The sequence below is a fragment of the Gigantopelta aegis genome, chromosome 7 (genome assembly GCF_016097555.1).
Source record: "Gigantopelta aegis isolate Gae_Host chromosome 7, Gae_host_genome, whole genome shotgun sequence".
Classification (NCBI taxonomy): Eukaryota; Metazoa; Mollusca; class Gastropoda; order Neomphalida; family Peltospiridae; genus Gigantopelta; species Gigantopelta aegis.
Genome location: NC_054705.1, coordinates 31,391,178 through 31,401,620, shown reverse-complemented (window position 1 = coordinate 31,401,620; position 10,443 = coordinate 31,391,178).

Sequence of the window (10,443 nt, the reverse complement as noted above, 5' to 3'; positions counted from 1 at the left end):
TGATTGATTGATTGATTATACTCATGTTCGTGCTTATGCCCAATTAAGGTTCAAGCACGCTGTTCTGGGAAACCGAATAGCTGTCCAGGCCACACATCTCAGCTATCAGCTTAACCACGGCACGACGTTGCTCAGTGGTAAAGCGCTCGCGGTTGTGTGGGATCGATCCCCTTCGGTGGGCCCATTGGATTATTTTTCGTTCCAGCCAGTGCACCACGACTGATATACCAAAGGCCGTGGTATGTGAGCTCCTTTCTGTGAGATGGTGCATATAAAAGATCCCTTGCTACTATTAAACAAATGTAGCGGCCGGGTTTCCTCTCTATGAATATATACGCCTGATGCGCGATCGATCTAGGGTCGATTCCCGTCGGTGGGCCCATTGGGCTATTTTTCTATGACTATATGTCAAAATTACCAATTGTTTGGGGGGGGGGGGGCACGAGGTCATGCCCCCAATCAAACCATTTTTTTTAAACTGTATTACATTTTATAAAATCATACATAGTTGGGTAGGAAGGTGCCAAAAAGAGGAGGGCTTCCTACGCCAGTGACATACATAGTGTGGGTTGCCCACCCTCACCCTCCCCACCTCACACCCCAATATAAAATCCTGGCTACGCCAGTTGTTGACTGTTTGCTAAGTAGGGCCGTTAGATTAGTTGCACAAAGACATAAAACTTGTCAGCAATTTCCGCCTGCATAACGTTATTCTTATCTGTCAAACTTTTAATAGGGGCCAGTTCATCAAGAAAAACGTCTATTGTCCGGGTTTTAAAAAACAAACATTTTAACATTCATTGGATCTCCGATCGTAAGACCTGTTGATATAATAAATGTCACAGTAATAAATAACGGGCTAAAACGTTTTCATATACCTCACTGGAAATATATATATATATATATATATATATATATATATATATATATATATATATATATATATATATATATATATATATATATATATATATAGAGAGAGAGAGAGAGAGAGAGAGAGAGAGAGAGAGAGAGAGAGAGAGAGAGAGAGAGAGAGAGAGAGAGAGAGAGAGAGAGAGAGAGAGAGAGAGAGAGAGAGAGAGAGAGAGAGAGAGAGAGAGAGAGAGAGAGAGAGAGAGAGAGAGAGAGAGAGAGAGAACGATATATCAGTCATTAATTACATTATAATTACATCATGTTGGTATTACAATGCCGTATTACAGCTTTATAATGCCCTATTACGGCGTTAAAACGCACTATTACGGTATTATAACGCCCTATTTTACGGCATATTAACGCCATAATTTACGGCGTTAATTCGCTATAATAGTGTAGGGGCATATGTAGCTAAAATAGGTCCCGTGGGAATTTCATGTTAATTTTTGGAACCAATTATATTAATAATCATTATTGTATACAGATTCAGAAAAAAATATGGTGTCATTTTTTCTAACGAATATGAAGGTGATTCTGAGGTCACTAAAGGTCATCACTATAAATCTGTTCAAGGCGCTAATCGAAATAATGTGTCACCGTATACTGTCTTTAAAATACTGGCATGTAGTTATGTTAAAAGAAAGGAAATCACTACATTAAAACATCAGTAAATATTTGTTTTATTGTTATAGGCGTGGGTAAACATACTATAAGATTGCAACCCGTTATTGATTTTGAAAATAGAACTTAAAAGTGGATGAGATATGTACGGTGGCTGATTTCCGCCAAACAAACTTACAACTTTTTAGTACGGCGTTATAACGCCATATACAACATTATAATGCCCTATACAGCGTTATAACGCCTTATTTTACGGCATTACAACGCTCTAATTTAGGGCGTTGTAATGCCGTAAAATAAGGCGTTATAACGCTGTATAGGGCATTATAATGCTGTATATGGCGTTATAACACCGTACTAAAAAGTTGCAATCTTATAATATCTTTACCCACGCCTTCCGGATTAAAATGGATGACTTTGATGCAATTATCAAGAGATATTTTAAACTTGGGTATACCCATGCAGAAGTTGCAGCAACTTTAATTTCCCATTATAACATTAACTTGAGTGTTCGCCAGCTACAGCGAGATTTGCTGCGCTTGGAGTTATATCGTGTCAAAAATAAAACTGATCTGGGCCAAGTAAGAATATTTATTAAAAGACAACTGCAGGACTCAGGTCAACTACATGTCTATCGCTAGAATGGACAGCAGCAGTAGCAGCAGTAGTAGCAGCGGTGACGGTGTCTTGGTATGCAAATGTTCCGAAAGACACACGATCCAATGCAAAAGTGTGGCTACCAAACCAGAAGAACATTTCATGGATCAAACGGACGCTGCACGTGAACCAGGTGAAATCGTGGATGAAGAACCCATGGATACCCGTGAACCCGTGGATGAAGAACTCATGGATCAGACGAATGCTGCTCGAGAATATGAAACGGATGCTGCTCCCTACAGTGATGATGCCTACGATGCCAATGACGAATGGGATGGCCTTTTGAGACATTACTTGTTCTATCATCGTCCCGAAATGAAAGGATTCTACAGACGACTCTACACATTTGGTCGGTGGCCTCTCCAGATGAGGCCGAGGCCGGTTTCTTCTACACGGGAGATCACGATGCCGTCGTCTGCTACTGTTGTGGACTACGTGCCTACGGATGGCAGAAGTTGGACGATCCAGTGATGGAACATTACAGACTGTCCCCGAGATGTTCCTACATTAACAATGTGTTCAAACATTAAACACGTATTGCATGGGTGTGATACGTTTTGTAAAATAAACTTGTGAATAACACGTTTTGTTTATTAATTTGAGGGTGCCTCTGTGTGTGTGTGTGTGTGTGTGTGTGTGTGTGTGTGTGTGTGTGTGTGTGTGTGTGTGTGTGTTTGTGTTTGTGTGTGTCCTTGTGTCCCTGAGTGTGGCCAAGAGTTGTCCTATGTGTGGCCCTGAGAGTGGCACTGAGTGTGGCCCTGTGGCCCTGAGTATGTCCCTGTGGCCCTGAGTGTGGCCATGGGTGTGGCCCTGAGTATGACCCTGTAGCCCTGAGTGTGGCCCTATGGCCCTGGGTATGACCCCGAGTGTGGACCTGTGGCCCTGAGAGTGACCCCCGAGAGTGGACCTGAGCCGTGCACAGGCTATGTTTTGGGATGGAGGGATGGGTCACACGTACCACACAAAATTCAAACTACATCTTTGTGCGCATGCATGAAATTGTAGAGAGTATAAATAAAGGGGTAATGGGTAACATCGTCATTTGAGATAGAACCTTCAGAGAAGTAACATGTCAGACCAGTACAAGTTGTACGCTTCCGACGTGGACCCGCTTTTACAAATTGCAAGCAGAAGGTAAACTTCAGCCTCATTTTCCAGGTCAACGTGGTGGGAAAAGTCAGATGATGTTTAGTGTGAATCGATGTCTAGAACTCTACGATCCCACGTGGGAAAAAGAAAAGGAGGCACAGAACAAACCCCCGACACCCAAAGTTGTCATGGTCTCCCCAACGCAGCAGGTGGTAGAGCAAGCCAAGGCCGAGCAGAAACGGAAACGTTAACAGAGTGGCGTGGAACAGAAACGACGAGAGCAGACTCGCATAGGTCAAAAACGGCACAAGCATTTCTGAGAAGACTATAAAAGGGGCGTGACAGTTTCAACATCGTCAGTTCACGTTGAAGAGTTAATACCATGAGTCAGTATGTATAGAAGGTCATGTCCCATATGTGCAAAGACTTATTCCAAACCATGGAATATGATACGGCACTGGGAAAATGTACCACAACGAACACTAGCTCCGGCTCCAGCTCTGGCTCCGGCTCCGGCTCCGGCTCCGGCTCCTGTGGCTCCTGTAGCTCCGGCTTCTCTGTCTTAGGCTCTGGCTCCTCTGACTCCTCTAGCTCCGGCTCTGGTTCTGGCTCTGGCCCCGACTCCGGCTCCTATGGCTCCTGCTTTCCTAATCCATCCCTTCACCATGATCGTGTCGGGACCCACGTCGTGTGGAAAGACTTATTTGGTATACAAACTGCTGAGGGATGGTAAAATCCACCCGCCTCCCCAGCACATCATCTGGTTCTACAAACGATGGCAACCCCTCTATGATACGATCAAAATGGTTGCTCGAGTAAAATTTGTTCAAGGTATACCTGAGAATTTGGAAAAGGATCGTTATTTGGATCCCAGAATCAGAAATCTCATCGTGTTGGACGACCTGATGTCTACAGCTGGAAAAGGCTCTCGTATCACCGACCTGTTCACAGAAGGAAGTCACCACAGAAACCTCTCGGTGATTGCCATCAACCAGAACCTCTATAACAGCAAGGACCCGATGCAGAGAAGAAACTGTCATTACCTGGCACTGTTCAACAACCCCATCGACAAGCAGCAAGTCCTAACCTTGGCACAGCAGATGTATCCTGGAAATACTCGTTATTTTATGCAACGGTTTGAGGAAGCCACCCACAGGCCCTACGGACATCTCTTGGTGGACTTGAAACCGACCACGCCCGATCATTGGCGCCTTCGACCTAATGGTTTAGAGACGGGGCCGTCCGGATGGTATAAAAGCATGAGGGTAACGGCGAATGTCTCAGAAGAGTTGCAACCACCGACGGAGAAGGAGCTCTACGTGCAAATTATGCAAAGGGACGCATTCAAGAGGAAATTACCAGGCATACCCACCTACGAAAGTGACGACGAAGAAGAAGATGAGGTGGAACCCTATCTGAAAAAAGTCAAGAGGATGCAGTCTTGCGATACTTGTGTTAAAGTACCAACTGCTAAGGGTTTCGTAAAAAATATAAATGTTGAACATCCAACTAAAAAACAAACAAAAAATGTAGGACCAAGCGAGGCGCCCAAAACCGGTTCACAGCCAGGTCCCCAAACTCCAGGGCCTTTCTACAAGGAAATTCCAGTTAGAGCTGGGGGACTCAGACAATCCCAACCTCAAATTAACAAGGAACCCCCAGCCCCTCGCGACAACAACTGGAAACACCCCACCCCCTCTCAGCACCAAGTAGATTATCAAACTAAATCCCCTCCCAGCAGAAGCGACCACATTGAACACGCTGAGAAGGGATAACCCACACTTGAACCTGAGGGAGGCGACCACTTGGTCAAATGCGTATGTCTTAATAGCTGCTTCACTCAGCAATACTAACCAGCGCATATGCGTTCAAGGGCGCCATTACCAGCTCACGCCCTATGAACGTAAGCCAGGTAAGTGTTTCCACTGTCAGCAGTGGGGACATAGTGCGGCTAAGTGCCGCCATCACAGAGAACGTTCCACCTGTCACAGGTGTGGACAGAAACATGAAAGATCATCACGCAACTCACCCTGTACCAGATCTGTGCAATGCCCTAACTGCCTTAGCCGGCACATGGCTCACGACACCAGATGCCACCACTACCAGAAGGCGCTTCGCAAATTAAACAGAACTAGCGAACAAACAAATAAGCCAGCGAACCAAAAAACCTTTAGCATTAAGTCAGTTCTTACAGTTCATCAAAACTGCTCCTATGCAGAAAAACTAAAAACCAACTCACCGTCAGAAGTTAGTGAACTCAAATCCATCATTCAAACTCTAGTACAGGAGATATCAACATTTAAAGCTAGCCTAATTATCCCAAAAAATTAACCTAATTAAATCTTTAAAAAACCATCAGGCCAGCGTCATGGGAGACAAGTCTCCATACGCTCCCGCTAATAATTCAAACATAGGAAATAAGGGCCTTAGCGTTCTCCAATGGAACGCTAAAGGCGCCCATTCAATGGGACATGGTGCCGAACTCATTCAACTCATTAGCACTAGCAACATCAAGCCAGATATAATTTGCCTGCAAGAAACTTGGCTAGGAATCGGCACTAAAGATTAAAAAAAAACCCAAAAACTAAAGTATTTAAAATTCTAGGATATACAAGTTATTATAAAAATAGAGAAAATAGTACCAGAGGTGGAATAGCCACTCTAATTAAAAATACCATACCGATACTGAAATTAAATATGATTCTATTTGTGACGGAACATGCTCTTATTTTTTTTCGCCTATGGCGATGTTAATTGTTTCAGAGGGCCGTGTGCGGCGTGGTTACGTAATACCCCGCGCGATGGTAATCGAGCTGTTCCCAATATGCACATTTAAATCAGGTGGGCACTTGGTTACGTAATACCTCCGCGCGACCGTACCCCCTAATACACACCCATACCAGGTGCGGAGGCCATGTGGCCAGTAGTTACGTAATACCTCCGCGAGTTCTGTTTTACGACCTTGTAATTCTGGCGAACTGGCGACAATATGTCTGGTCATCTAAGAAAATATATCCACTCTGGGAGTGGTGGAAATTCACATGATAGGTGAGGGACCGTGTTGTGCCCCCAAGGCGATATTCGCTGTCTCTGAGATTTTTTGAATAAATAGATAGGATTTTAGAGATATTGGGAAGAAACATATTGGAAGGCTTCCGGGGAACGTGTCCGTTTGGACTGGTAAATATATATTTCTGCTCTGTTGTATAACCTTGATGTGATTGATTGATATACTGTATTATACCAATATTAATTAGACAGTGTTTCCGGTAATCTGACAAGTAAACTGTAGGCTTCACTGTTCTAAAATTATTAAAGCTTAACCAGTCATCCTAGAGCACCTAGGTAAACTGTAGGTTATTGTCTTTATGGTGATATGCACCAGTATTATTTCTGTATTACAAGGTTACTGAATGAGTAGTTCAGGGTTAATTAAAAATTAACCAGTTAGGAATAGAGTTGTAATTCCTTTATTAATTAAGTTCCCCTGGCAGCGTTTCTCAATTATCACACGTGTGTGTGTTGTATCACGGTGAAGTGATTTGAATATTGTGTAAACTAGACACCTAGTGATTAACTAATTAAGTGATTAGTTCTGGGTTGTTATTATTATTGTTGTTGTTAATTAATTAACTGCGGCAAATCTATTTGTTAGCGCAGGTTAATACAGATTTCAAAGTGTATTGTGTTTTGTTGTGTTTTCTAGTGAACTAAACGTGCTATATTACATATACTTTATATAAGATCGTATCTCTGATTACCTAGAGCCGAGCCACTCGGGTATTGGACTGCCAGATACAGAGAGATCTAATAGATATACAGTTATGAGAGATATTTGGATAATCGTGTTTTATTCAGTTACGGGTATTATAGGATCCCCGTGACACTATTAATAAAAACTTAGAAGTCCTAGGACTTACTATACAAAACGATAAAATGCCTATTGATATCATCAATGTTTATAACCCACCGGGAACAGCCCATAATCAGCTAACGTTAAGAGATTACAATAAACTCATAAACTCAAACAATAACTTAATTCTCGTTGGAGATTTTAATTGTCATAGCACACACTGGGGAGGTCTGCACTCCGACGCACAGGAAGACATACTAGAGGAATTCATCAATACACACAATCTAGTATGTCTCAAAAATGGCAGTACTACTTTTATACACGACTATCTGGGCACATCCGCCATCGACCTAACTATCACCTCTAACAATATAGGTGCAAACACCCAAATGGGAGGTGTTAGAAGCTCTCAATAGCGACCACCTCCCCATTCTAACCAGCTATAAATGTAATATTACTTATACAGAAGAAGAAACATTTATACCTAAATTTAAATTTAATAAAGCTAACTGGGCTGGCTTTACAAGCGACTGTAGCAAAATTAAGTTAGAAAATAGCTTAAACATTGACGACGCCACTAATAAACTTACTAATAAAATAATAGAAATAGCTGAAAAGAATATTCCTAAAACTAAACCCTTCAATAAAAATAGACCAGTTAACTGGTGGACGGACGAAATTAAATCCAAATGCGACTTTAGGAACAGGATGCGTAAACTTTATAAAAAAAAAACCCCCAGGGAACAAGACTATCACACTAAATATAAAATAGCCAAAAATGAAGTAGGTAAGCTTATCATCAATGCTAAACAAGCCAGCTGGCATACATTTTGCGGTGAAATTAATAATAGAACATCTATTAGAGAAATGTGGAAAAATATTAAAGCTATTCAAGGACAACGCGCTAATTCCACAGTCCTTCAAAAACATAAAACAGCAACTACTAATAAACAAAAGGCCGACCTTCTCAGTAAAACTTTCAGTAAAAACAGTAGCAACGAAAATTTTCCTAAACAATTTTTTAAGAAACTTAAGATAACTCTCTACCAACTAATGATACTAAAACAGCAAATCACCCAACTACTGATAATTTAGAATTTAATAAACCGATAACAATGTTAGACTTAAAAACAGCTCTTAAAGCTAAAAAAAAAACGTACTGCACCGGGCCTGATCAAATAAGTTACACATTACTCAAGCACATGCCGGACGTAGTCCTAAAGGTAGTGTTATCGCTCTTTAACCGAATCTGGAGGGAGGGTCAAATGCCCACTGCGTGGAAACATGCAGAATGCTTAAATAGTCTCCCTAAAGCGGGAAAAGACCATTCCCTCCCAGGGAGTTATAGAGCGATAACACTCACATCCCACATGTGCAAAACCTTAGAAACTATTATCAATAAACGACTCAACAATTACCTACTCGAAAATAACCTAATAACTAATGTACAGAGCGGATTTAGAACTAAACATTCAACAATAGATCAAATAGATTACAAAATAGTATTAATGATGCATTTCGAAAATCTCATACGGTTTTAACAATATTCATAGATATTGAAAAAGCTTTTGATATGGTATGGCGTCAATGTCTACTAAATAAACTACAGAGTAACGGTATTAAAGGTAATATGTTTAATTTTATCAACAATTTCATCCATAATAGATCAATCTCAGTTAGAGTGAACGGTCACTATTCAGATAGAACCGAAATAATTAATAGCATACCACAAGGTTCGGTCCTCTCACCAACCTTATTCAACATTTTTATTAATGACATAACTAAAGCACTTAATGCTAAAGGAAAAACAAAAACGACCACGCCATTAAACACAGCACTATTTGCCGATGATTGCGCCATCTGGCGCACAGGCAACACAACCACTAATTTATTTCACCTAATGCAAGCTGATATGAATAGACTTAACAAATGGGCCCTGGACTGGGGCATTAAACTATCAGAAACTAAAACTGTCTATATGCTTTTTCATAAAGTCAATAAATCAGATAATCACCAACTTAAATCAGGTGATAAAATAATTCCAAGAGTCAAAAGATTTAAATTTCTATGTGTAACTTTTGACTCAAAACTAACCTTTAGTGACCATATCAATGACATAGTCAGGAACTCAAAAAATACTCTAAACTTGCTAAGAGCCATCTCATGTACCAGTTGGGGAGCGCAAACAGAAGCAATGCTTATGATTTACAAAACATGCATATTCTCCAGAATAGATTATGGAGCCCAAGCCTACAGTTGCGCCGCCCCCAAACTGTTACATAAATTAGATGTTATTCAAAACCAAGCTCTTAGAATCATAGCTAAAGTTCCATCAAATACCAGCGAAAAGAGCTTAGAAGTTGAGTTTAACATTACGCCACTGAAATATCGTCGCAATCTTAAACATCTTAATTATCATCTAAAAATCCACTCTCTTAAACTAGATCACCCAGTTCAGGAACTCACTCCTATCATAGCTAAACCAGGACTAGTATTCAAAACCAATCAAAATCTTAACAATTCTTTCGCCACTAAAGCTAGTAAAATATAAATAGAAGTAGGTATAGACAACACGCCAGTGGCACTATACCATATCAATCAGCCAGTCGAGTACCACACACCATATCTAATTAAACAAGCTACGGATTCAACTCCATTTCCACCATTTAAGAAAATCCTGTTCGAAGCCGCAGCCAACGAAAATTACCCTGAGCACATCCATATCTACACGGATGGCTAAAAAAGTCCAGATAACGGTAGGGTTGGCTTCGCAATAGTTGAAGAAAAAATATCTAAACACTCTAAATTAGTTAAATACTCCAGGCTGTCAGATAATCTATCAGTCTATACAGCAGAACTGACAGCCATCCATGAAGCTCTAATCTGGATAAAACCCCCAAAATACTCAAAAAGCGTTATTTTCTCAGACAGTCTTAGCTCTATCCATTTCATTTCATTTCAACTTATTTTCGTGTTTATATCCAATTAAGGTTCAAGCATGCTGTCCTGGGCACATAACTCAGCTATCTGGGCTGTCTGTCCAGGACAGTGGGTTAGTTGTTAGTTGGCTAATGGTTAGTGAGAGAGAAGATGGTGTAGTGGCCATACACCTACCCATTGAGCCCTTAAGAACTCGCTCTGGGTTGGAGCCGGTACCGGGCTGCGAACCCTGTACCTATCAGTCTGTAGTCCGATTGCTTAACCACGACGCCACCGAGGCTCTATCCAATCACTTCAAACTAATAAATCTACCAGACCAGACATTCTCGCAGCTATCCACAATAAACTTCATGAACTAAACCATCTCA